At 37.8% G+C, this 26,478-nt stretch overlaps 1 long non-coding RNA gene across 1 annotated transcript; it reads left to right on the top strand.

Annotated features, from left to right (window-relative positions):
- The first annotated feature begins 1,738 nt into the window (after window positions 1–1,738).
- LOC118173497 lies at window positions 1,739–24,893 on the top strand. The gene is made up of 3 exons (XR_004754238.1): window positions 1,739–1,825; window positions 18,248–18,330; window positions 24,174–24,893. It is a non-coding gene; the product is annotated as an uncharacterized LOC118173497 (long non-coding RNA).
- Window positions 24,894–26,478: the final 1,585 nt, after the last annotated feature.

Genomic DNA, 26,478 nt, shown 5'->3' with positions numbered 1-26,478 from the left:
GCAAACCTCTCCAACAGCTCTGAATGCGAGAAAACTGAGAACTTACAGGCAGTTTTCCTGCTGAGCATGAATGCATGATCAAGATGTCAAAAAATGGTCACAGTGGGGCAGAAAGCATGAAGTGCATTTCTGCATAAGCAAATATAAATGCAAGCTACAAAATGAACTTCTGGTCTGCACTGGAACAAATATGAGACTGTTCACAAATTCCATGACTATATCAAGAAAAAACCTTGATCTAGAAATATTTCCCTATGTGGACAGTTGCCTGGCATGAGTGAAAACCCAGGTTCTGGAGAGTAGTGCAGGGATTTGCAACATTTGTCCCTTGCATTACAGGTGAGTGCTTTAGCTCATTGGCCTTTCCTTGTCCCTTGCCTGATCTTTCTCCATCTCTACTCCGTATTTACTCAAATGAATACAAGGTCTGGAATTCAGAAATGCTGAGCAACAAGCAACTTGACTCTAAATACTTATATATAGATTTAAGAGCCTAACTTTAGGCAGTGGTTTTGAAATTCTTGTGCAATTCACATTGTGAGATAGTGTAGGGACAGTAGCGTGTCTAGGAGACACTTACAACAAACATTCTCCTTCACGTTATAAACAAGCCTTAAATAAGTAGTGGATGGAGCTGTTACCCAATCTGTTGTTTTGTTGTTGTTGTTGTTTTTAATTTAAAAAAAAAAAAAAAAAAAAAAAAGACATTCCAAAGTACCCTACAGATTTTTGGAAAAATGTCTTGTGAACTACTTTTTCTTTTCAGTAAAATGACAACAACAACAAAATGAATGGGTCCCATGTTACAGATCAGACAATGTTTCTTAACAGGGTTTTAAAGCTTGTTGTTACACAAATGCAATTCCCACTGCCAAGAGTAAGCTAATATATTCTTGGCATGCCTGGTAAGTCTTAAATCACAAACAGTGGGTACATTCTGCTTGATGTCCAGAGGAAGAAAACTTCTCTTGGATAGCTGCATGGTAAAGAACTTCTTATTCAAAATCCAATTCTACAATGCTCACAGACAGGAGACCTCCTCAAGCACAGTAGGCATTTTGCATATGTTAGAACCGCAGGGCACAAGAATGTTGTTGTATGATTGTATCTTCTGATTTTCTTAGAAATTACCCCAGCTGCGTTTTAATACTTCTTCTATAATTTGAAATGAGTAATTGCACAAGGGATTAAGAATCCAACATGTTTTATTGGGCATTTAATATGTCTTTCAAATGTGGTTTCAAAGATAAAATCTCAGTCTCCAAATTGCACCTTTACCAAAGAAAACATGTTGCTATATTCAGACCATTCTTGGCTCTCAGGTTTTGTAACAGTACGCATGACCAATCCAATAGAGAAGGTTTGCTCAGGAGTGGTCTACAAACAGCTTAAGATGCCTTACAACAATCAGTACCAGCAAGGTTCATTTTAGTGACTGGGGGAAGCTGGTGCATTGGGCTTGGAGGTAAGTGATTAGCCTGAGATCACGCAGAAAGCCAGTTACATACCAAGCCTCATTGTCAGTCGCCTGTTACAGTACTTTCAGCAGTATTCCTCCAACTTTTTCAGAGGAAAGCTCCACTGACCATCTTATAAAGCACCACCAGAAATATTTTAAATTACAATCAATAAAACTAAGCTAGGACTGTTACTTTAAAACTTCATTTCCCCAGTTGTGTGTTTGCTTGCAAGTGAGCCACGAGCCACTCTTTTTTTTTTTTTTTTTTTTTGTCCTAGCGGTTTTGTGTGCTAATGTCTCATGCCTCATAGAAGAGCAAGAGTGGCTAGACAACTTGTGAAGAAGCACTACTCTAGATTACCTCAGGTCAGTGTAGTTGTTCAATAAACATTAAACCAAGGTGAAACGATCTAATGATACATTCTCTAACCAATGTAGTGCATCTAGGTAATGGTTTAGAGTGTATCACTGGAGCTGACTTTGATAGGACAATATTACTAAGAAGAGGAGATGACAGAAGACAATGAAAAATATTAATAGTTCAATGTATTCTTTGCTTAAGTCTTCACAGTAGAAGGTTAATTCCTAACAGATGCATAGAACAATTAAAACTAGCAACAAACGAGTATTGAGAGTAAGAAAAGAATAGGTTAAATATGTTCAGCTGGGCTAGATATATTCAAATCAGCAAGCTGTAAGGAAATTTACCCTGGAGTATTGAAGGAAATAGCTGAAACAATCTGAACCATTAAATGATTATCATTAAGAACTCATGGATCATGGAAAACAAGTCTCAAAGGACTTAAGGAGGACAGGTTTTTTTTTTCTTTTTCTTTTTTTTTTTTCTTTCCTTCTTAAAGGAAAAAGAAAGGAGCAGAAGAGTTATAGATTAGGCGAGCTTCAAATTCCCAACTGGTTACTGATTTGTTATTTGAATTTTTGCTGTTTGATCAATCTTAGAGCACCCAGCCAATAGCAAGATAATAAGGAGTCCACATGTTTTTGTCAAGAGTAAAATCATGCCACATTAATTTAATTTCTTTTTTAGATAATAAAGAGGAAACAGTAGATGTGCTATAGCATGACTTTGCACAACTGAATGTAATGTTCATATAAACAAGTTAGTGAAGCACTGGAAAGTGAAGCTATTATGAGGGCAAAAATGGATGAAAATGTATTTCTCAATCTTTTGCCATGAAAAAGAGAAATCATACCAACTGAGTTGCATAGCAGTTTTTCTGGGTAGCATCTGTTTTAAACTTTTCCTTAATTATTAGGATAATAGAATATACAGTGCACTTAGAACATTTTAAAATCAGATCACAATAAGGGGTCTTTAGTGTTCTGGAGTACAAGATTTTAATTCAGCCTGATCTTGAGCTATCGGAAGAAGTGTCTGGAATCAATACAGTGAGATTCAGCAAACACAAATGTGAAGTTTTACCTGTACAAAAGAAAGACAAATATGCCATTACAAATTGTGGAATAATTGGCAATGTAACAGTGCAACATGGCACGAACATCTGGATAAAGCAAATCATGATCCCAATACACAATAATATTACTTTGCTGTGGCTAAAAAAATTCAGGCACTACTTGGTAGCCAAAACATCTGTTTGGCTGACAACTGATTCTTACCACCATAATCCATGATTATCATGCCCTTACCCTGAGTTTGATGGCACAGTCCTCTAATGACTAGAACAGAGATAATAGGAAAGGGGGAGTAGGAAAAAAAACTTATTTCATTCCTCATATAGGATATCTATTTCTTTTTAGAGGGAGACCTTGTTTCTTGATGAGAAAAGCCATTCTCCCAAGACAGTGGTAAACAAGCCTCTAATATAGTGACTGGAGTCTTTTCTTGATGGCATTTCAAACTTATCTATGTCAACACTGGCTGACAATGCATGCTTCAAATCCAGGATATACTTTAGAGACAGCAACACTCTTTCGAAAGACATTTTGAAACCAGACAATTGTATTAATCTGTCTCTCCCTCTCTAATAGACGCTTAAACTCACCAACCTCTCGCACACGGTCTACTGTTCCCACGAATTGCTGGAGAGAGAGGACTTGATGTTCCCCAGTTCAAGAAAAAGCCTCAGGAAATTGCAAAAAGTCCTAAAAAGCCGCAGTTTGTTTTCATAACATTCTTTTCCTTTTAGAGAAGTAATAGATATTTTTTAACATTCTCTCTGATATTTCAGGAGTTAATGGCCAGTAATGATCTAAAAACTGCAGAGGAAAAAAAAAAAAAAAAAAAAAAAAAAAAAACACTAAGGCACAAAGAAGGATGGCTTGGCTAATTATCAGGGCTTCATTTAAGTAGGAAAATAGAATGTGTAAGTTAATGTGTAAGTTAGACCAAAGGGTTTCAGAATTTATTATGTTATTTTATTTTATTTTATTCTATTCTATTTGTCAACATCTGTTCCTGGTGGGTTTCTAGGTCCTCTCTAGGTCCTCTCTTCTAGCCTTTTACAAAGGCAAAAATATGCACGTATATTATGGGTGGACTTCATAGTACTTAAGACTGCCTAAAAGCCAGGCATCCAACAAGTCTTGTTCTACAAAGCTGGGAGTTCAGCTTAGCACAATCTTCTGCAAAGATCATTGTCTCAAGCTGTGATATGGCTTGCACTCAGGAGATGCTGCTCCTGTAGACAGGGCAACTTTCAGATGGCTAAATAAAAATGAGACAAAATCATGGCCTATAATATGCTCTACAGTATTGTGACACCCAATGTCATCATTCCAGTCATATAAAGAAGGTTTCTTTTTCTCATGCACTACATGAAATTCTAAAGGAGTTCGCTACTATAAATAATATTGAATATCCATGGAACCTAGCAAAGCTGGTGTAATTAGTTCCCTCTTCAATTTTTCTTCCACCTCTGGTCTTCTTTTTACCATCTTTGGTACCTGAAAGTACCTTTGTACTTTCACATTCGTGAGACTTGTAAAATAACCAGGACGTAAGTATTTTGAGTCAGGCAAAGGAAATTTGAGGCACAAAAAATGTTGGGTTTGTCTGAAAAATCTGAAGTTTTACTCTAATCCCCTCCACTTGCTGTGATTGTATATACTTCACCACCTACTGGGATGTGGTTACCGAGATTGTTTCCAAGTCCTCAGGGTGCTCAAGTGCTGCAATTATTTCATTTCACTGAAGGCGGTTATCACTGGCTTCTCCTCGGGACCTTGGCACAGCTTTGCTGAATGAGCTGAGAGATTCACTTTATAGAATATACGCTCAGTCCTAAACAGTGCTGAGCTTCTTTGAAGGGGATCTATCCCGTTCATTTGCACTATATGCACATGAAGGTGTTAAAGGGCATTTAGTGTCTTTCAGAAAAAGTTTAATTGCAGGATCAAGTTCTCAAAGATCACCCTAAATTGGAATTTCGAGCTCTTTGTGTTAATCTTTGTGTAATCTGGAAATCATCGTAAGAGGAACAGTTTGTAAGAGTTTGTAATACAGGGGTGAAAATGTTCCTTTTAAGATTCAAGAGGGGTTCAGATTTACCTTTCCACAAACCACGGTCCCGTCTTGCCTGGGAGCCGATTTCAGAATGCACTGGGCATGTTACTGGAGCCCCTCCCAAAACACTGGGTGCTTAGAACTAGCTATTCCGGGTGACAGTTCTCCTCTTTGTTTTCAGCTGTTGCATTTTATTATTAGAGGACAAGCAATACGTTAAATACTTTCTTAATGTTTGTTTCTATTAGGCAATTGTATTTGCCATGGGGATAATACGCAATCAGGGCTGGAGGAATCAGCAATGTTTGCAAGCTGCTTGTTGCATGGGTGAGGTGAAAATTTTTGAGTGGGTGCATCCAAAAACAAAAGGAGAAGGGTCTGCAAGGCAATCTTTCCATTTAAATGTGGTCCAAGTATTCAAATGTAGCAGAAAGTACAAAACACTTTGAACAGATTGAATTGAGCAACAGGTTGTCATGTGATCCTCTCCTACTGCTGATGTAACTAGTGCTACTATGCTTATCCCTATAAATGAACTAGTTATTTATTAATTACTTCCAAAGACGGAAATGATTAGTCTCTCTGTATGTCCATACTATTCTCATTACCAAAAGCTTATCCACTGAAAGAAACAGCTTACCGAGTAAATGTCCTCACCAATGCCCTATGATAACAGGAGCAACAAGTTAATTGTGTTTCATCAGTGTGTTTCCTTTATTGTGCTTAAATGTGTTGTTTTTTTTCCATTTCACTGGCAACAGCATTCTTCAGATCTGGAACTGCCTACAAAGCCTGCAAAACCCCACCTTTGGGACAACAAATAGACTTAACTGTATGTTTAACTTCCTGTGTGCAATTTACAAATTTGCTCATAAAAAGCAAGAGATTTTGCAGGAGCACAGCCTACTCCTGCTATTGTACAACAGCATCTGTTACACAAAGCTTTATATATATGACCTCAAATAAACATGATTCAGAAAAAGGGAAACTATACCAAAATGCTCCTCTACAGCAGTCACTCTTTCAGACACTTCTGCTGTCTAACTCTATTTTTTTCCTCCCCACTATCAGGAATAGTTCAAGTCTCTCAGTTCCTGCACTGGAAGAGCAGAATGGATTAGCAGATCTCTTGGCCCCTTCTGGCACTATTGTTCTATCAGTCTGTGATATTCAAGACCTTCTCCAGCCCCTCCAAACAAACTTTCCTTAAACTGCAACATCTAACCTTGAGGCCCTAAGTGCTCTTTACTGCTTCTCTGAAGTTCTTCAGAGCCAGGAACAGCGTGATAATTAATTTTATCTGAAGTAAAAGTGGACACCAGGTAAAATACAGCCTCACCTCAAATCCTTTATTTTACTGAGCTTTCTATGTCATTTTGTGCCTGTTCTAAAGTAACAGCAGATATGACAAAAACACACACTGGAATTGTTTAGCAGAGGCTGAGGGTTTGAGCCTACCAATCACCATAGATTCTCTTTGATTTAGATGATATAATTATCTATTTAAGAGAAGAAAGAAAATACTATTAGAAAAAAAAAAAATCTTCTGATTAGATGCTCTCAGAAATCTGTTCCTGAAGCATATCAACGAAATCAGTGTTTATCTATTTTTCAGCTTAGTTATTTTTCCTGCTATCACCTGGCTGAAATATGTGTGCAATAACCTATAGCTGAAGTGAGCCTCCAATCTTACAATCAGCAGTTGCTCCCAGAAAACATAATGATGCTTCATTATTGCTCCCACATTGCCCTGGGGTCTGTTACGGAATTTACTGAGACTACACACGATTGGCCAAGGTGTAATAGAAAGAAGCAGGTGGCAAAATAAAATACGATTTTAATTTCCTGCCATGTACTAACCTTTTACTATACCCAAAGCAAAAGAAGGATTTGAAACAAGATCTTACTTTTTGTGTGTCACTTGATTGATGAACTGTTTAAGTAATTCTCACTAAATGTATTTAAAACATATTTTTCCCTGCCACAACATGCTCTTGGATTTCTTCTCTGGGAACTTGTGTTTACAGAGCTTTGCAAAGCATAAGTGCTGGAGCTGAGTTAGCAAAATTCCTTGGCTTGCTTGTGTAGGATTGGGCATATAGACAAAATAGTGGAGTGACAAACTGTAAGCAGAACACCACTGCTTCAGTTCTGCCAGATTGATAGCAGTGGTTCACTGCCAGATGATAAAGAAATGACGAAATTATCAGCAAAAGAACTTTGTGACTTACAGACTGTACTGGTGCCTGATTATTACTCCAGCTGGGGAATACAGAATTGGGTAAATGTCTAACTACAGCAGAATCAAACCAAACCACTTGACACTGACCTAGAGAAGCAGGACATCTAGAAGGAGTCACTGGCTGATTAATGCCGTGCTAAATAATGCCGTGCTAAAGCCGAGAGCACAGAGTGAATAGAATGGCCTGTTTCTATGTTTCTGACTGCACTATACCACTCTGTATTTAACCAAGGTCAGCCACGGTCCTGTGCCAATTCTGAAACAAGCAATGCAGAAAGGGGCATTACCCTCCCACCCCCCCAAAAACTATTTGATGGTTGTTTCCAGCAGGTGAACCCTCATCCACTGTGCCCACAGTCCTGTCACCAATGTGGCAACATCCCTTCCTTCATCAGTAGTTCTGCAGAAAACAAGGTGAACACTCAGAGCAAAATACTGCTTGGACCTTGTATCCACACATGAGCATTTCATCTCTGGTTAGCTGACTGCCCATTAACTCGAAGTAGATAATCCCATTATAAAATCTTGTTTGGACACTCCCCAAGTATTTGTTCCAGACTACAAATGTGTAAGCTTTTCTCCTTGCTCTGACCCTGGCTGTCAGCAGAATATCACCCCATGCACACCTACTGTAAAGAATCTCAATCCTACTGCATTTTTTTACTTTGTTCACAAGTGCAAGGTGTTTGCAGCTTTTCACAGGCGTGACATTCTCTCCTCCCAGCCTGAGTGAAAGCATATTGTATTATTTCACAGATTGCTTCCTTAAGCAAAACTCGTGAGGGAGAATTGCTTTGCATCTAAATATAGTGTCCTTATGGTAAGAAAAAAAAATAGCAAAACAGAAGCACTTCTAATAAAATGAAGTGCTGCTTTTATTCACTGTTAGAAAAATTTCTTCTCCTTGAAGGATGGAGTACTTTGTGACAAATGTCTCATTCTTCTTTCATTTCTAATCCAAATTCCCAGCTGTAATTGGCCCCAGGTCACATGATATTTGTTCTGCATCCTCAGATGTTAGCAGTTGTTATGAGTCATGCTCCCAGAAAGAAAGGCTGCGCTGCATATTTTCTCTAAGCCAGCCAGAGTGGGGGGAAAGCTTTCAAACAGAGTAACTCGAGAGAATTCCCTTGGTGCTTTCTCTGTGCAGAGAGGTAATTTTCGCACCTCCTTTCCTCACACGTTAGCCAGCTAAGATTAAAGGGGCAGTGGCCTTGCCTGGTTGTCGGCAATGTCCTGACATTGGTGGAAGGGATAGCAGAGCCTGAGCTCACGTACAGGAGAGGCAGGCAACATGCCAGCCATCAGTGAGACAGAGCTGGAAATACTTGTACAGAAGGGGTTTCAGACAGGTCTGTAAGCAGAATCAGAGTGTGAAGAATTATCATCATCCTTCTGAAATATCAGCAATATTCAGATAAACTGGCTTTAAAAACACTGAATGAATAAGTGTTTGGACTCAAACTTCAGACCAATCCTCTGTAGCTACCCGTCTTGGCTTCTGAATGATCATTTTCACTCTCAGTTGTTTCAGCGAGCAGCTGGCTGTCTCCTGAACATCTTAAACTGGCTAAGCTGCTTTGTTTGCTGGACTTCTATTCCTGCCTCCTCATCTTGGTGGCAGGTGGCACAAGTTCTTGGTGGCTGATCATTAAGTCTCCCTTTGTTTTATGTCTGCCTCTGAACAGGAGAAGCCTCTCCAGTTATAGAAAAGTGATTCCCATTTAATTTATGGCTATAAGTCACTATTCTATCTGTGAAGTTGAGAACAGTATTATTTATTTCATGAAATATTTGCAATTTTTCCTAACAGAAGTATGATTCATGTTAAAATTCTTGTAATGGGTAATTCCTAGTGCTTCTAATCCAGCAACCCTGCCTGCAATTGGTGTTCAAAGGTAGTAGAGAACAGGGTCCTTCCTGATGTTAAACAATTTGCCTGTTGTCCCTTAGTCTGAGCCATTACTGAAAGCAAGTTTTTCTATCATCTGATAGGGGAGGCATGGTGTATGTTTTCAGACTTGTCCTGGCAATGGCTACACAGGCACAACCACAGCATATATGTACATTTCTCTTGTTTTCCTTTTGCATCTGGCAGTCACATCTTTGACAGAGAGACTCTAGATATCTAATATACCAGACATGGTGCCCTGACTCAACCTAACAATCATCCAGTGGCTCAGGATATTAGACAGAAATAATTTTTATTTATTTTTTTGCAGGTAGTAGCTCTGTGAAAGGTAATAAGTAGAACCAACAGCTTGTATCATGTTTCTTCTGTCACATCCCTCCGCGGGAATAAATGAAAAGAATGGCTGGGTTTCTGGAATCCTACTAGGGTTTTGTTTTATCCATTTATTTCCTCCTCTGTTTATACATATGAGACAAGTCAAATGTCAATGAAATCACTGGAGAATTCACTTTACTTATACATAGGATAGTACAGTTCTGGCAGCAGGATTTTAAGTACCTGTTCATGAAGTCACTAGTGTCTATACAACCTCACCTGCAAAGCCACTTCTAGGAGCACATATTAATTTAGTATTTGTAATCTTCAATTCCTTATCTCTGTTGAGGTAATTAAAAAAAAGGCCTTACTGAGCATCCTCTTCTAAATGAACAGGACTAATACCAACTTGTTTTCTGTTAAGCGTTATGCCACACATATTACTTCTGTCCACACTTCACTGGCTTTACACTATTCAATGCCTTTGCTGATATATATTAAAGCTTACTTGGTTTGTGTTCGATACAAAATATTTTTCAAGTAACATAACACTTGTATAAAGCAAAAATAATGCTTGCTTCATGATGCAAGGTTCAACAGTGCCAGCATTAGTATATTTTCCAACATTAGGATTAAATGCTGCTGGAGTTATTGTAATTTAGCAGAGTACTATTTCTGAAATCTTTTTGTAAATGAGCACAGCCAGTGTACTTCACATTACATTTACCAGCTTACAGGCTCTCATGGGAACCGTAGAAATTTGCACCAGTGCTGAATTTGAACCCTGAAATTTTGTACACTAGAAGCTGTAGGCAATACTCTAGTGTAGCTGATGATTATTATAGATAATTATATATTGGGCAGATAATTTATATAGCAATTTTTAAGCTTTCAAAGGAGAAGAAATGGAGTAATTTCTTGTCCGAGCAAAAGATACCTATTTAGTGCAATTGTGCTAGGAGCAGTTTTGCATCCAGATTAGGAACTTGAATACAGCCAGAACTATGAAGAAATGTGTGGGGATGGCAGGATGCTAACTGAGGGAACAAAATGACAAATCTGTTTCCTTCACATTTTACCCAGCAAATTAATTAAAGAGAATGTAAGTCTTCTTATTCTGCTAAACCATACGGGCAAAGAAATTGCTGTATTCTGACTAGACATAGAAGGGGGTTATCTTTTGCAACTGCTCTATGTCAAGCAATGTACCTACAAATTCAAATCTTTTACAAGCCCTTATGTAAGTCAGACCTGTTTACTAACACTACGCCGTCTTGTTGCCACAAGGATGACTCAGCAAGGCGACATCTCATAGCACCAGTATGAAAAAAAGAGGAAGAGATGGGAACAAAAGCGATGTAGATGTCAGATGATATACCTCAGAAAAAAATGCTTTTGGTCACACCAAGTGTGTGGGTCAGCATTTATGATAAAAGACTGCTTCTGGTATGCTGATTTTTTTAGTGCCATAACTTGTTCCAAAATCTGATGGAGTCTGTATTGAAGCAGGATCATTCTGGAGGAACATGAGGAATTCACTCAGGAAAATTTTAGAATACCCCATGCTGTTTTAAAAGACGATGAAGTTTCAGAGGGTTGTGAATTAAATAATACTCAGGCTATATCTTATCTGTCTATGCCAAAGTGAGAAAAAGCTGCTGCAGAATGATTCATTTCTTCCTTTCTGGGAGAATGGGCAACATACTGACAGCAGGGTGTCCTGGGACAGACCACAGGTGAGAATGGGGATCATGTTCTTCTGCTACATCTATTGTCAGAAGATTTGGAGGCCCCAGTTTGTGTCATTTAGCAACCTCTGACTTCTGCTGCAACCTTTAATTTGAGTTCCTGGTGAATCTGGATCTCAGTAGCCAAAAAACTCTAGGGACGCCCTTTGAATAATCTTGAGGCTGTAGAAAACTAAAGAATAAGTCTTGGCAGTGTACTTCTGTATTTTAAGAGAACCTTTCCTATATGCATGATTTATTCAGGACAGTGAAATTGCTATCTACTCCTCTTCCTCCAACCAATATACCCTCACATCTCTTTAGAACACTCCATTGTTCCCACAGTGATGAGACTGTCACATAAATCACACACGTGCAAAAAGCATGATTAATTATAGCTCCAGAAATATGCTTACCCACATTCCCATTCCTCCACAGCCCGCAAACCCCTGTGGCAATTAAAATATGTGGATTATGGGTTGCTTTCCTAGGGTCACTGGAAAGCTAAGGACAGATATTTTGAATCCTCAGTATTTTGTCAGTAATGCTGCTGCTCTCTTACACATTAGTACCAAATTTAAAAATAAATAAATAATCCAGGGCCAAGTTGGTTCTACTATATTTTGAAACTTCATGTTGATGTAACATGACCCTGCAGTGCTGCAATAGGCCCATGTTTGAAAAAGACAACAAAAGTTTCACCTCACCTCAGTACTAGACAAAACCACATGAAGTTCATGAATAGCCGAGGTTTGGTGTAATTCCAAAATGGCAAGACATTCTTGTGGTATATTTGCCCTAGGTGGCCTTTACTTGCCTTCAAAGCGATAGGAATTAAGCATGATGACCAAATATTGTCTGTTAAGATGTCAGTTCCTGATACTTCATTTAAGTGAAAGAGAACATTCATATGGGGAGGGATACAAGGCAGTGTTTGCAAAATGCAACTAGAAACAATGAAATACAATAACATTATAAATACTAATTATATAATAATATAAATAATATAAATATAAATAAAAATGGAAGTTTTTAAGAAAGCTTTGGTTAAACAATGAAGGAAAACTGAAATACCATAATGGAAGAACATTTTTTTCCATGTTAAGTTCCATTTCTTGGAACCTTAAAAGTAAATGTAACCTAGTTTTTAGGGTCAACCTTAAACTTACCTTGAAGTTATCTTAATCTTTCTGTGATGCCTCTTTCACATGCATATGAGTTTCTCAAAACTAGGGAAGACCCTAGAGGAAGAGGAAAGAGTATATCCTAAAGTACTGTGACAAAGTGCAGGCACTTTCTCACTTTTTTCTCTCTTTCCTGTGAAAATTCTTCCTTTTCTGGCAGCCATGTGAAGAGTGAATCAACGTCTCTGAGCCAGTGAGGGTAAAGGAGACCAAAGGCTGAGAGCTTAGACAATACACAGCATAGCTCGGGCTGGCTGGCCGTGTCAGATTATTACAGGAAAGAAGGAGAACAAAATGTAAAAAGCTTGAGAAACACTGAATTGCTGATTGTCTCTTTATGATGAGTTGGCCTTCTAGGAATTATTTAACAGGTTATTGTTCTTGTTTCATGAACAGTTCGACAATTAAAATCAAAGAAATAAGCAGTTGCTGTGCAATTTCTAGCCTTGAAAGAAGTTTAAAAACATTGTGCAAAGGCAGACTGGGAGATGACTTGGATAGGGTTTGCTTTAAAATTCGAAGTTCTGTATGACCTTCTCAGTTTTAACAGACATTAGAAACTGCAGTGGAGGGAATTACTTTAGGATCATAGGAAGGTTTAGGCTGAGGACATACTTAATATTAGTGATCAGCACAGACCTAAAGATAGATTCAACAAAATTCTGGCAATTTTGCTGTAGAAAACAATTCTATGTGGGCTAACGGTCCATTTCACCCCCTTTCACTTCTTTCTGTGGTTGTGAACACTGTAGTACTGGTTTCATAAAATGAAAGTTCACTCCTCTTGGAAAAAAAAAAAAAAAAAAAAAAAAGGACAGTTTTCCTGGAATTAATAATGATATTAACATAATTCCTAGCCAATTTTAAAATACTATTTCTAATGTGTCTGCCTTTATTTGCAGTTGTGGTTGATGAAGTTAAGCTTCACTTCTTCCTAGAAGACTTTCTTTTTTTTTTTATTTCCAATATGAATTGACTGCTACTGAAAATTCCTCTCCCAAAAGTGGTTGCAAATAGGTAGTAAATTATGAATTCCCTTGGCTTCTACAGTTAAATGTTCTGATAATGTCACCAAAATATCATATACCACAGTCAGACCTAAATGACATTGGATCCTTTCGTTCAATGGCACCAGACAGATAGCAGTGGAGTATCTCTAAAGAAAGCTAGTACTTTGGCATCTCCTTTTTGTTTTGGCTATACAATGATAAGATATAGCAGACTCCAGTTTTTCTTATGAAATAAGATGATATCCACTACCTTTTTTCTTCACAGATAGTTAGAATCTGCTAATTCTGAGTATAAACTGCCTTGCAGAAATGTAAAATAGATCACACCTCTTATCTATTCTCTTGAAACAGCAGTTAGTAGCTTAAATTTAGGTATCCTGTGCTACAAATAGAAGTTATTACATAGTAGGTAGTAAAGTACATATATTTAATTTTTATGTACATTGACATTATTTAATTTTGCGGCCAAGTGGAAGAGACTAAACATTTGAGTTTGCCTTGAAATTCTGGTATGTGGAAGAAACACTGGTGAGATTATCTACATCGATATTCTGTGCTGAAGTCTAAATTACAATGATGAACTCCAGATCCTTCCTAACCCTAAACCACTTATTTTAAAAAAAAAAATGAGAGGTAGAAATAACCTGAATAATGTTTAGCCTTTCAACAGTTGTCATGCATATGGTTATTTTGAACATCTCTGAAAAGATTGCAATGTATAAGTAGCAAAGAAGCAGGGCTGACACTGGTGGTCTAGGACCACAGATTCAAAAACCATCTGTGTGTGACATAATCTGAATGGGAGCCATCGTACTGCTGCGTCCACAGCTCCAGAGCTGGTATCAAAGAGAGGGTTTAATTTCTCTGAAACCTAACGTAACCTGGCTATTTCAGTTGTGACCTGAAAGAGATTTTCTCTTGAGGACAAGATGAAACCCATGAATTTTAGGTCTTTAGTCAACCTGCGACACATATTTGTTTTAGAACCACTGCTATCACTCCAGCAAAGACAGTAGCTTTTGCAGAAATGCAACATTTCATGTTCTTTATTAGCATCTTCCTTTGAAGCAGGAGGAAAAATCTCACTGTATTACAAAATACGAGATTAAAAGGAGGTAAGGGACATAAGGAGATAAGGAGATAGTGTTTAGCAATTCCTTTTTTTTTTTTTTTTTTCTCATTAGGGGATATTCATACTTAACACTGGCCATCCATAAAAATCTGTATGGACATATATGGGAAGATTTTAATTAGCAGAGCATGGGTTTATTTCACCTCTCTGCTCTGATTCAATGTCACTTGACTATGTAAAATCAGAAACAATTGAAAGCAGAAGCAAAGAATTCATTTTGTATCAATATTTGCCCTGTTGTAATTGATAAAATAATTTGTCACAGGTATAAACAATTACAGAATCACAGAATCACAGAATTTCTAGGTTGGAAGAGACCTCAAGATCATCGAGTCCAACCTCTAACCTAACACTAACAGTCCCCACTAAACCATATCCCTAAGCTCTACATCTAAACGTCTTTTGAAGACTTCCAGGGATGGTGACTCCACCACCTCCCTGGGCAGCCTGTTCCAATGCCTCACAACCCTTTCAGTAAAGAAGCTCTTCCTAACATCTGACCTAAAACTCCCCTGGCGCAACCTTAGCCCATTCCCCCTCGTCCTGTCACCAGGCACGTGGGAGAACAGGCCAACCCCCACCTCACTACAGCCTCCTTTCAGGTACCTGTAGAGAGCGATAAGGTCACCCCTGAGCCTCCTCTTCTCCAGGCTGAATAAGCCCAGCTCCTTCAGCCGCTCCTCGTAGGACTTGTTCTCCAGGCCCCTCACCAGCTTCGTCGCCCTTCTTTGGACCCGCTCAAGCACCTCGATGTCCTTCTTGTAGCGAATTGATGGTCCTCAATCCCTCTATAACCATTGTTATGTAAATAAGCGTAAGGCCCCCATTTTATCAGCTGTCACAGAGTGGCCTTTTCTATGGTTCAGAATCTGAACTTCTGCCACTACTGCTGGTTCAGAGTTGTAGATGTGAATGAATAGTTAAATTCTCTCCTCACCAGCACTTTTAATTTAATCCGTATTTTCTGGGTCTTTTCAATTTACTGCAACCTGCATGCAGACTGTAAGTGTGCTTTAGAAAACATTTTCAAATTCTTACCACTTTCCTATGAGACCAGAATATTCCTTATGGAGTAAGGAGGCTTATGGAAATTTTAAATATGCATTACAGATACTTAATAGGATGAAGGAGTAAATTTGCATTTAGATAGATGTTACTATTCCTATGAATACATAATCATTTTTAAAAGATTTTTTTAAAGGAATTACATTTAAAGGTCTTTTTAAAAGAATTATGAGAAATAATAAGTCTTAAATAACAGTCCTCTGTTAACATCAAAGTAAGTGGAATGTAAGTGGCTCCATTCTGTTTTTAAAATAAGGAGGCTGAGTAACCAAAGTGTTACTTGCTGACTGTATGTCAGAATGAGGAATAGGACCCAGGATTCATATTTGTAGTCTAGCATCCTGTCTGCCTAGACCATGGTGCCTCTAAGCCTGCTGGAAAGGTGTCAGAAATGTGGCATCTTTGTGAAAGTCCATGAGGAAAGTATATAGAACTTGCATAATAGTCAGTTGCTGTTTTATTTATTCCAAGTATTCAAATCCAACCACAAGTCATTTTTTAATCAGACAGTGTTGACTCAAGGGAACCATACACCCATTGCAAGAATTGGTGCAATCGTGCTACAGTCTTGCAGTGAGTTGTATTAATAGTTTCTAGTCCCAAGACTTCCCATTAATACACATTACTGACACCAGGCTGTCATCAGATAGCCATGCCATTAATATATACAGTATCAACCACTTTCAAATCCTAAGATTTTTGCAAGAATCAATGGATATTTACTTTGCATGTTTTCTACAGCAAGCAGAAATTGTGAAAGGACTGATAAATGCATGTGACTTTGTCATGTGTTTGGTGACAGTAGGCACACAGAATTATGTCTATATAAAGTTACACTGACTACTGTAACTAGGATGGGGAACATTAGAAATTTTTATTTTATTTTTATTTTATTATTTTATTTTATTTTATTTTTCCTTCTAAAAGCCTGAAAAATTTAGCTTGGTTTCTGGAACACAAGATCAGATTCTTTCAGGATTCTTGCATGCATCCAAAGTGTAGAGTTTGAAAGGTCAAATTAGGTCTTCAAATTAACCCACACAATGCCCCATATCAGCAAACATTGCCCTTGGTGACCAGCCTGTCACTTATAATGACTTTGTATAGGTGTAATTGATTGAAACTCAGTAAACAATTCTGTTTGAAGTTTCAGGGGATGAACTGTAGTCAGCAGTTCACTCAGAGTTATGTTAACTCCTGGCTGAGGAGGAATAGAAAAGTACAATTTTTTAATTGGTCAGCTGATATGGGCAAAGTACAACTCTGCTGAAAAAGAAGTTTACAGTACTAAGTTTAGAGTTGCCCTTCATTTAAACCTAACAGCATATTTACCAACGATTATGTATGGGACTCAGGGAACTTAACCAATTAACATTAACCAATTTAGTCTTTCAACACTTCTGAAAGCTAAATTATATGACAGATAATATTGTGTTCTTTAACAATGTAATGAACACTTTATGCTGACTATATCAGAATTATTTTCTCTATTGATGCATTCACTCAACAAGACGGTAACAGGAGGGAAAAGCTCAACATAGACTATAGTTCTGTAAACAGCATTGGTGGACACAAATACTTCCAAGAGGAAAGTAGAAACATTCTTTTAAAAGGTAGATCTCTTGGATGTCTCAACTTAGAATAAGGAAAGTGAGTGATAACACGCTCAGAAAAATAGCACCAACAGCCCAGCAGATATGTAAAAAAACTAATTATTTTACCAGCTGGTTATCAGGTTGTTGTCTGGTGATGTTAAATATTTGGTAAGAGAGATCAGTTTTGAAGTATTTTATCTATTACATATTGAGGTTGATACTTTTGCTTTAAAAGTGCACTGTGGTTATAGTGCTCACCACTCATCAGACTTCCAAAAGGGAATAATAACAGTTACAGTCCTGCTTTTGGATCAAGAGGCAAGTTTATAGACAAGATGAAATCCCAACTCCACTCCTAGTCTCAAAGTACTGCAAAATTCAGCCCTGCTAAAGTTATAAGGCCTGAAGCTATAAACTGAAAGATGCTTTCAAAAAGACAAGAAAAGGGACTTAGATGAAAGGCAGCTTTATAGGCTTGGCAGATAGCTACTGAAAAGTTGTTTCTAAAAGCAAGTTAAGCTAAGACACAGTAAGATGAATAAGCTGACACCAAGAGTGGTGGTTTATTTAACATACGTAAGACTTGATTTTCAGTCTGCTGTCTTAATCTATGCTGTTCTTGTGCCTAAAAATAAACCTCCTCCCACAGTAAAGAAAATCATTTACTGGCAGTTGGGCCTGAATTAAGAATTAAAAAAGAAGGAAACATTAGTTGCATTTCTGCAGAAAACACTTAATCAGCAAGTATGAGTTCCTTCAAAACCTCAGTATGTTTAATTCTCCTTCCTTTTACTAAGCAGTCTTCCCCTTCAAGCCTCAATAATTTGTTTCCCAACAAAAGACAGAAATAGTTCTAGAACAGCTTTTACTAATGTTTACTGTGGCATATCATGCTTATAAAGTCTTTTTAATATGTAACCATTTAACTTCTCTTGGCAAGATAAATTCATGGTGATAGAGATATTTTGTAAATACCATCCTTACTTAGCATCTGAGTCAGAACTGATTATAAAAGAAAATTGCAATTGTAATAGACTTGTTTTTGCAGTGTAATAAGGTATATTAAGCAAAAATTTTCAGATGAGCTAGAGCTGAGAGTTCGGTATGTTCTTTATGGTACAGATGGCAACTATGTGCCCTGAACTGCTGTGAGGGTATTTCTGGGATCATCAGCCATCCCATGGGGGAAATGAGTCAGCAAAAGCGTAAGTGATTTCAACACTTCTGTTATAAATTCCATAGATTAGTAATATGAACTTTACAAAAGTTTTGCTAATTTGGGACCTGTGAGACTTTCCACTGAGTAACTTTAGCTTTAAAAAAGTATACACACCATCGTATTTGCATTAAAGCAGTGTTAGGGATTGAAGCAGGAACAAGATTTTACTTTGCTGTTGTACGGCTGCATTTGAAAACAACCCCTGCCTTAGAAAAGGCTAAACCTTAGCCAAGGCATATTATAAGCTAAGTGAATGAAGAACATTAAGGTTCTGAGGACATTATGGAGACAAAAAAAAAAAAAAAAAAAAGGTGTTTATACCACAGTTTAGAAGTTACAAAAGAACTTTAAAAAATAATAATAAATAAAAATTAGATAAACCTAAAATAATTGTACAAATAAGTAATACTAGATGGGAAACTTATACCTCAAGGTGAAAAGAAAGCTAAAGAAGCAGTTTTCACAACAAAAGAAAAAAAGGTATTAGAGGCCTCTAGGATCTGATAAGAGAATACAAAAAGCATGCATGGTTTAAACGGTAACATTCTTCAGGAGTATGCACAGAAATTTCTATCTGATCAATGACAAAAGGGAAATAAGGTTACCAATGGGCATACCAGTGGTCAGGAAAACTGGCCTGGTAAACAGGTGACTGCCAGGAAGAATAAAGAGTGTTGTGCCTGCAGCCGTCAGTAGTGTAGGAAGTAAAGTTCAGATGTCATTGCATGACTGTGGTCTGTTTAACATAATGAACGTCTCTTTATATGGCGCTAGAATTAGACTTCAAAATTGCAGCTACACCCTGACAGCAACCTGCGGGTAACACAAACATACGCAGAATGCAAATGTGAAATACATGTGTCCTGGGGACGGTTCCTTCACAATATTTTTTTATTATCATTCCCCAAATGACTAAGTTCTATATATCAGCAGGCAATGATTGTGTCCATCAGGCTGGGCAACAGTATGGCAGACCATGAATTTTTATTCCATTGTTCCAGGCATCCTGTATATTAAACTCATACAATTCTATCTAGAACAAATTCAGCACATGTATGTTGTTCCAGTTATTAACCACTTTAAAAAGAATACACATTAACCCTTTCAGAGGTGTATTCATCAGGGTACTCTCTGATTAAAAGCAATTTTCCTAGCCGAAGATCCAAATACATAAAGCAGTACCCTAAAGGCAGTTTGCAGAATTGTGGTTCTCCTGTGGGACTTTGTGGGTACAATACAATGAGTGGAACATGTTCATCCATAGATGGAGTTCCACCTGTGGCAGGTTGAAGGCATTAAGCAATTCAAACATCCCTCATTTTTCTCCAATGTTTTGGGACACAACAGAATAGCAATCATTTATATTAAACGTGATAAATGTTGAAAACCAATACATTTTAGATCAGTAAATTGTATGTGTAATTTGTATCTGCTATTGTCAGGGAAAGGCTATGAGAAATGGGATGGGGGGCAAGCTTTACACACACTATGTATCTGTATAATTTTGCTGGGACTTTGAATATATGCTGATGATTTGCATGCCTGTATTGACTGCTTTACAGATCTGAATGCCAGTAACTAGCAGTCACGTGTTCATCAGCTTCTGTCTTTGTGATATGAAATCCAATCGGGTCATTAATTGCATAGTAGGTTTCATGCTGCATTACAATGACAAGCTTGTTGTTATTCAGATGCAGCCATCCATATTGCTTGGCTACATGCCTCTCTTCTGGATTTATATAAGAAGGGTTTGAGCAAAAGAATTGTAGGTTGGTGTATATTTTATCATGTGTCAAAATAGCCTTGCAGAAACATATTCTAAGGCATTAATTTGGCTACTAAAAAAGCTTCGATCTTTACCTCATGGCAAGTAGTGTGCAGAAGTAATCTTGAGGTAAAAGCTCAGTGAAGACCAAGCACTTCAGTTTAGCCTTGAGTTAAATACACCAAGGCCAGCTCCAAATGTGGGTTTGGAGAATAGCTCAGTTACATCATGCTAAAAATAAAGTGCTTAGTCTTTTACTTCAGAATAGTTCTAATATTTCTAGTTTTTCACCTATTTCAAGGTGAAAAAGCCTGCATTCTGAGCAATGAAAACAAAGCCTTCTATAATATGATAGCTTCTGTATTAGTTTGTCCATCCACATATCAAATGCAACATAAAATGCCACTCTTTCAAAAGGTTAGCAGAGATCATTTTCAGCTACCCATAGATCCTCTGAGATTCGAAGCACCTTTTAGTGGTTGTACAGCTCAGAAGAAGCCTGACCAACTAGTTCTGTCCTGTTTTTGCCTCTTTAGTTTGCTCACGTTGTTACTATGATCTTATTAACATGTTCATATTAACACAGTCACCTCTTTCAGTGACCATGGTCATGATCAGGGTTAATATGCTCATGTTTTCAATTCTTAGATTAATGTAGAAAGTCTTTCTGAACCAGCTCCTTCCATTTTGCCCTGATATTCCCAAATTATATCTTGCTTACAGAGCCCTTCCTACTAAATACTGTTCAAATTCCACTCAGCAGACCTGGTCTCTACTTGCTGTAGAGACGTCTACTTTAGCTGAAGTAGCATGCCCATATCAGCATGCAGTTTTAAAGGGCTTGTGATTGACTTACCCATTCTAGTTATAATCAGCCACAGTCATCTCAATTACAGAAGGTGTTTCTTAGACAAACTATTGGTAAACTACTTCAGATCAACAGCATTGCTTCTTTATTCAGTGAATGCGAGACCAGTCATTTTTAAAGCAGTGAGAGTGGTCCTCCTAGTTTTCTGCTGAATTTTATTTTAGTAACAATAGTCAGGAAGCAGATATCGTCAATGAAGTCTGAGCCTAATATTTACCTCTGAAACTTTGGTTTCTAAGCCAGAGATCTGTTGTGTAGCTAAGTCAGTGAAGATGCATAGCAAAAGAGCAAAGATGGCACATTCTCCTCCAGTTCCTTGAAGTATATAAGATGTCCTCAGGGCCCAAGTCCTGGCAGCCTCCATGAAGCTCACTGCATATGCCAATGCGACTGTCCTTTATGTGTCTTGATACATAGAAACTAGGTTTCTCTATTCCTTTTATGATTTTTTTTTTTTTTAATCTAAAAGCTGGATTTCAAACTCCGCTGTGCCCGCAGTTATGTTCCTAAGGGAAGCCCGTTGCTGGCAGTTTGTACCTTACTCATTGTTCAAACAGGCCCACATCATGTAATGGCTCTGCGCAGGGAACTGGCCTCGTTGGTACGGCTTGGCCTGTCCTACAGAGGCAGAACTCGCCTACGTTTGTAACGTGATTAGGCCAAAATTTGCTGTAGTTACTTCAGTTGCCACCATAGAACAGGCAAGGCCAAAGTAGGTTAAACTACTTCTGTATGAAGCCTAGAGAGCTTTGAAAGCTATTTGCCACATCTGTCAGAGTCTAAGAGTTCTGTACCTAAAAAGCAGCCCCTCGGCTTGTTATTCCACTCCTTCAGGCTAGGGGCAAGCCTCATCCTGTGCATCCAGTAACAGCTGTACGACAAACCTTTAGCCCAATGTTCACTATGGCTAAGACACAGAAAGAAGCAGAGCCCAGCAGGTAATGCGGAAATGGAAAAAAAAAAAAAAAAAAAAAAGAGGATTTAATCTATACTTGAGTTCAAAAGGTCCAGAGAGAGGTAATGAACAGAACACAGGAAGGGCAGGGACAAATGAGCCAAGGAACTCTACAAAGAAGTACAAATGAGATACTAAGCCATTACAAGTTGCTCACTTGGTTTATGATAGGCAATTGTTTGCCTTTGTGTGCTCATAAATGCATTTAAAATAAACAGAACATTTCCTAGTATAGGCCATGGCACTAGTTTTTTTTTTTTTTTTTTTTTTTTTTCTGGTAAAAGTTTTAAGAATAGCATAGGTATATTAAGATGCTGACATGAAAAACTCAACAAAAGAGCTCCAAACCTTTTCCTGTTATTAAACAAACGGAAAGTAAATATTCAGGATTGGGAGATGCTCCATAAGAGGATGTTCTGTTGTTTTGTATTTAAAAACATATATACTTTTGGCAGCAAATTGATTTATTTGGCTTATTTCAATTCTTAAAAATGTGATGATTTAGAGATCCATCCTGATTTGCTTGTTGTTTTGTCCTTTTTTCAGTTATGACATATGAACCTAGACAGCATTTCGGATGAGCTTTGAGACACATTTCAGATAACATCTGAATCCCAATAGTATTATGTGTGTCCTTAATGGCAGAGAGCTATGTTAAAGCATGCTCCTGGATCAGAGAGTGTTGAGATTAAATGGAGTGTCACCAAATTTTCATTTTTCTGTATAATAAAAATTAACCTATTTCTGATTTCTTAATATTGCAAATGAGCTAAAAGTGTTGGAGACAAATTCAGTTTTAGAAGTTATACACACAACTACATGAACTGTAAATTGCTAGTACCTGGTCTGCATGTGGTCCTGAAAGTGCAGTCTTTAGATGGTCTGATTTACAGCATTCTCTAAAATCTATTCTATCCCTACATTTAATATAACTGGCAATGCATAGGAAACCAGAAGAAGAAAAACAGTGAAAAAAGTCTCTCTTCTGGGTTATTGGAATTCAGCTCAGGATAAACTAATGGTAAGTAATGCCTTCATTTCAGCTCCTTGGAATTGCCTAGTACTTGAACTATAAATAATTAAGAAGTATATGAATGGGTATGCAAATCACAAAAACATCACGGAGGGTATAAGCAGGTACCCCCGCTCGCAGTGTTACAGGTAACCAGCGAAGTGAGTAATGCTACCAATCTGGCATAACAAGACGACTCTCCAGATATGCTGAGGCAAATGAGCAGAGTGATGACAGAGATACTCATCTGCCAGCGCACGCAGCTAGATGTTTGGAGCCATAGCCTGGTGCTTTCCATGAGCACTGCACTCACTATTTTGGCAGGAGATGAGCACGCACTTAAGATGGAGTGCAAACCCTGCTGTTCACAGTTGCCGTAAGGGTCCCTTGCACAGCCAAAGCAGCGAAAAGCATCTTCAGTAAATGAATACCAAGGCCAAAAGGCTGTCTACAGACAGCTTGTTCAAAATTGTGAGCATAAAAAAGAACATGTGCTTAGTTACCAAAACATATGTCCACATGAGCATAACTGTGCTTCCCAACACTCATTGGAGAAGTAGGTAATATTGGCTACTGATATTTGAAGACAAATGCCATGAGAAAAACTATTATTGAACAATTAATTATTCAGGCATACCTAAACATTTGAACCACTGTTTTTGGCATCTGCATGCATCTGAATGCAAGAAGAACTGTGTACAGAAAAGCTTGAAGCCAAACTGAAAATAAATAAATAAATAAATCTTTCCAATTTTTCCAACTATTTACTCCCACCAGTTAATTCAAAGCACATAATATTTGGGAAAAAAAAAAAAAAGTAATTAAGAAATGCAATGTTGTAAACAACCAGAGAAATAATAATCAATAGCTGACAGCCTTCTAGGTCCTTTTTCTGAAGGTGGTTTAATGACTATTAGATGCATGAAGTAAAAGGGGTTTTGTGTGTGTGTGTTTTGCATTAGATTCAGTGCCTTTTTATACAAAGACCCAGGCACACAACGCCACTAGTGTGAAAGTCAGTCTTGTCTTTACAACTTTCAGTGGAGCATAGCACTTATTGTGCATTTTGCACAGGGCAACTGTGTTCATTGAAGCTGTGACTGAAAATTGCTGAAATATGGACATCTAGTGGAGACAGATAATTATTACAGTTTTCCTTCCAATGGAAATACAAAAATAAATAAATAATATTTTTTTTAAAAAAAGGCCTGTTCCTGACTGTCTTGCAGGAGCCTGGAGTTTTGTCCTTACCCTTTGCTGCCTGGCCACAAGCTCAGCTGCATGCGGTGAAGGTGATGCAGTCAGAACTTGGCAAAACAGAAGCTGTGCGTCATTTAACTTACCTAGGTGACTGATGGAGCAGAAAAACTAACGACCCATGAAGGAACAAATGTTTCTCAAACAAAAGGTAAATAAATCTGATAATGGAGCTGTAAGGATGGGTGAAAACCAGAGGTTGTAAGTGCCCTTAAATCCCCCTGAAACTGCGGTCTCAGACCTTCTATTTCTATGAGGAGGAGAAAAGCAATAACTTTGGGGGTGTCGAAAGCTGTGATGCAGAGAAAATTAATGTTTACATCATTTTAAAATGCATACAGTTTGTAATACACATTGAGAGCTAGCTGAGCACAAAACTGCAAAATGCATTGCATTGTAAGTGCACTGCAATGGCTGCAGAGAGCCCCCGGGTCGCACTGCCGGGATGGGATGTCAGCTGGATCCAACGGTGCCATAAGAATTCCTCATCAAGGTGTGTTTAAACTCCAAGAATACAAAATCATTTTCCATTAAGTATGATAGCTACATACTCATTTTTAGTGTTCTCCTTTCTCATGCTATTCACTTTATTGCTGTCCACCTCCGGATTTCTGCTATTATGGGATTTCTTACTGGGCTGATGCTTGGCCAATATTTGTCCGACTTCTCTTTTTTTTTTTGTCTCCTGTGAAAACTGTCTGAAACTAAGCAGAAACTAACCTTAATTTATTTCTTTAATAAACAAAATTAAGATACTGCATATTAATAAAAATGAAAAGTATTCCCATGTTGGTTTTTTCTTCCTTTTTTTTTTTTTTTTTTAAGTTTCCAAAAACAGTCCCATATCTCTGTCAAAGTTAATGTAACTAGAATTTCCATGGGAATTTGTGTTGATCTGGGGAAACTGGAACTGGATAATGTAAATAACTATATCCCATCTTCCAACTACTGTTCAAATCACCTTGTGAGAAAGAAATGGGCTTTATTTAAAAGCAAGTGTCAAAACATTTCTTGTGGGCTACAGCTAGTGTGGGATACAAAAACTTTACAGGAACTTTCTGTTAAAACCAGAGACAGAAATTAGTCTAATGACAAATCATGCCTTAAGTTTCATGAAACTCTATAAAAAACTGTTTTTTTGAGTTGTATGGAGTCCAAAATTAACAAAAGACACTACTAGGACATCTCATTCTTTTACAATTTTATGACTAACTTCCTTGAGAAGATGCAAGAAAATGCTACATAGGCAAATATTTTTACAGACTGACATTTCTGTTTCCTTTAATAAGCCTAAGAATGTAAAATACATCTTTAAGGAGTACCTAGCCTGTATGTTTCTGCTGAGATGGCACTGGGAATTAACTTCCCAGCCCCTTGTAAAAGTCCCCAAACATCCAGAAAACAACCACCTTTGATTACAGAACTCTCCAGCACCTTCTGCTTATGGCAACATTACTTTACTGGCAGTAGAATCATCACAGCATGAAAAATAGTTAATATTAAGTGTTAAATATTGGTAAATATAGTATTAAATGAGTTCTCATTGTATGAATAGAATGTGTTTTATCTAATGATACTAGGCAAACTGTAATACGACTGCTATTGTGGAAGGGCACAATAACCTGCAAAAAGATTGAGAGTACATGATTGCAAATGATTATGACTTTAAAGGATATTTCCAAACGTCATCGCAGAGAGTTTAATGAGTCAGATAGGGAGTGCCTGTCTTTCCTTTGTAACTGTTTTTCAGTTCTACTCCTCAACCACTGGCTAAGAAAATCTGTACCAACAGAAGCTAGCAGCTTCCTCCTAGAAAGACATACTGTTAGTTCAGAGGGACAACCACATATGAACTGGTACTAGCGTCCCCAGATAGAATGATTCAGCAGGAAATCCAGGGTATGGCAATGTGAACAACAGGAAATTCAGAGCCAGGCAATGGACAACTGGAAACTGCACAGCAAGGGCAAGAGTGTTAACATTTGAAGCAATGTATGACTAGTTGTCCTCATTACAATTTGGAAAAGAGGATTATATCAGCCTTTTCAGAAAGCTGGTGTTGGTTTGGACCTTAATTTGATACAGGATAATTAAGCTCGGTATCAAGAAATAGTAAGTAATGGAGTACCCTGCATTAGAAGCAATGAATCAGCCACAGACAACACAAAATAGGCTATTCTCACAAAGATACTCCTGAGCCAAAAGACTGTAAAACAGCAATGGAAATCTGAGAGCTGATTTAACAAAAGGTATGGGCTTTCAGCCTCTGTAGGGCAG

This window comes from Oxyura jamaicensis, chromosome 12 (assembly GCF_011077185.1).
Source record: "Oxyura jamaicensis isolate SHBP4307 breed ruddy duck chromosome 12, BPBGC_Ojam_1.0, whole genome shotgun sequence".
Taxonomy (NCBI): Eukaryota; Metazoa; Chordata; class Aves; order Anseriformes; family Anatidae; genus Oxyura; species Oxyura jamaicensis.
Note: the sequence above shows the minus strand (reverse complement) of the source record. Positions and strands in the feature narration are given on the sequence as shown.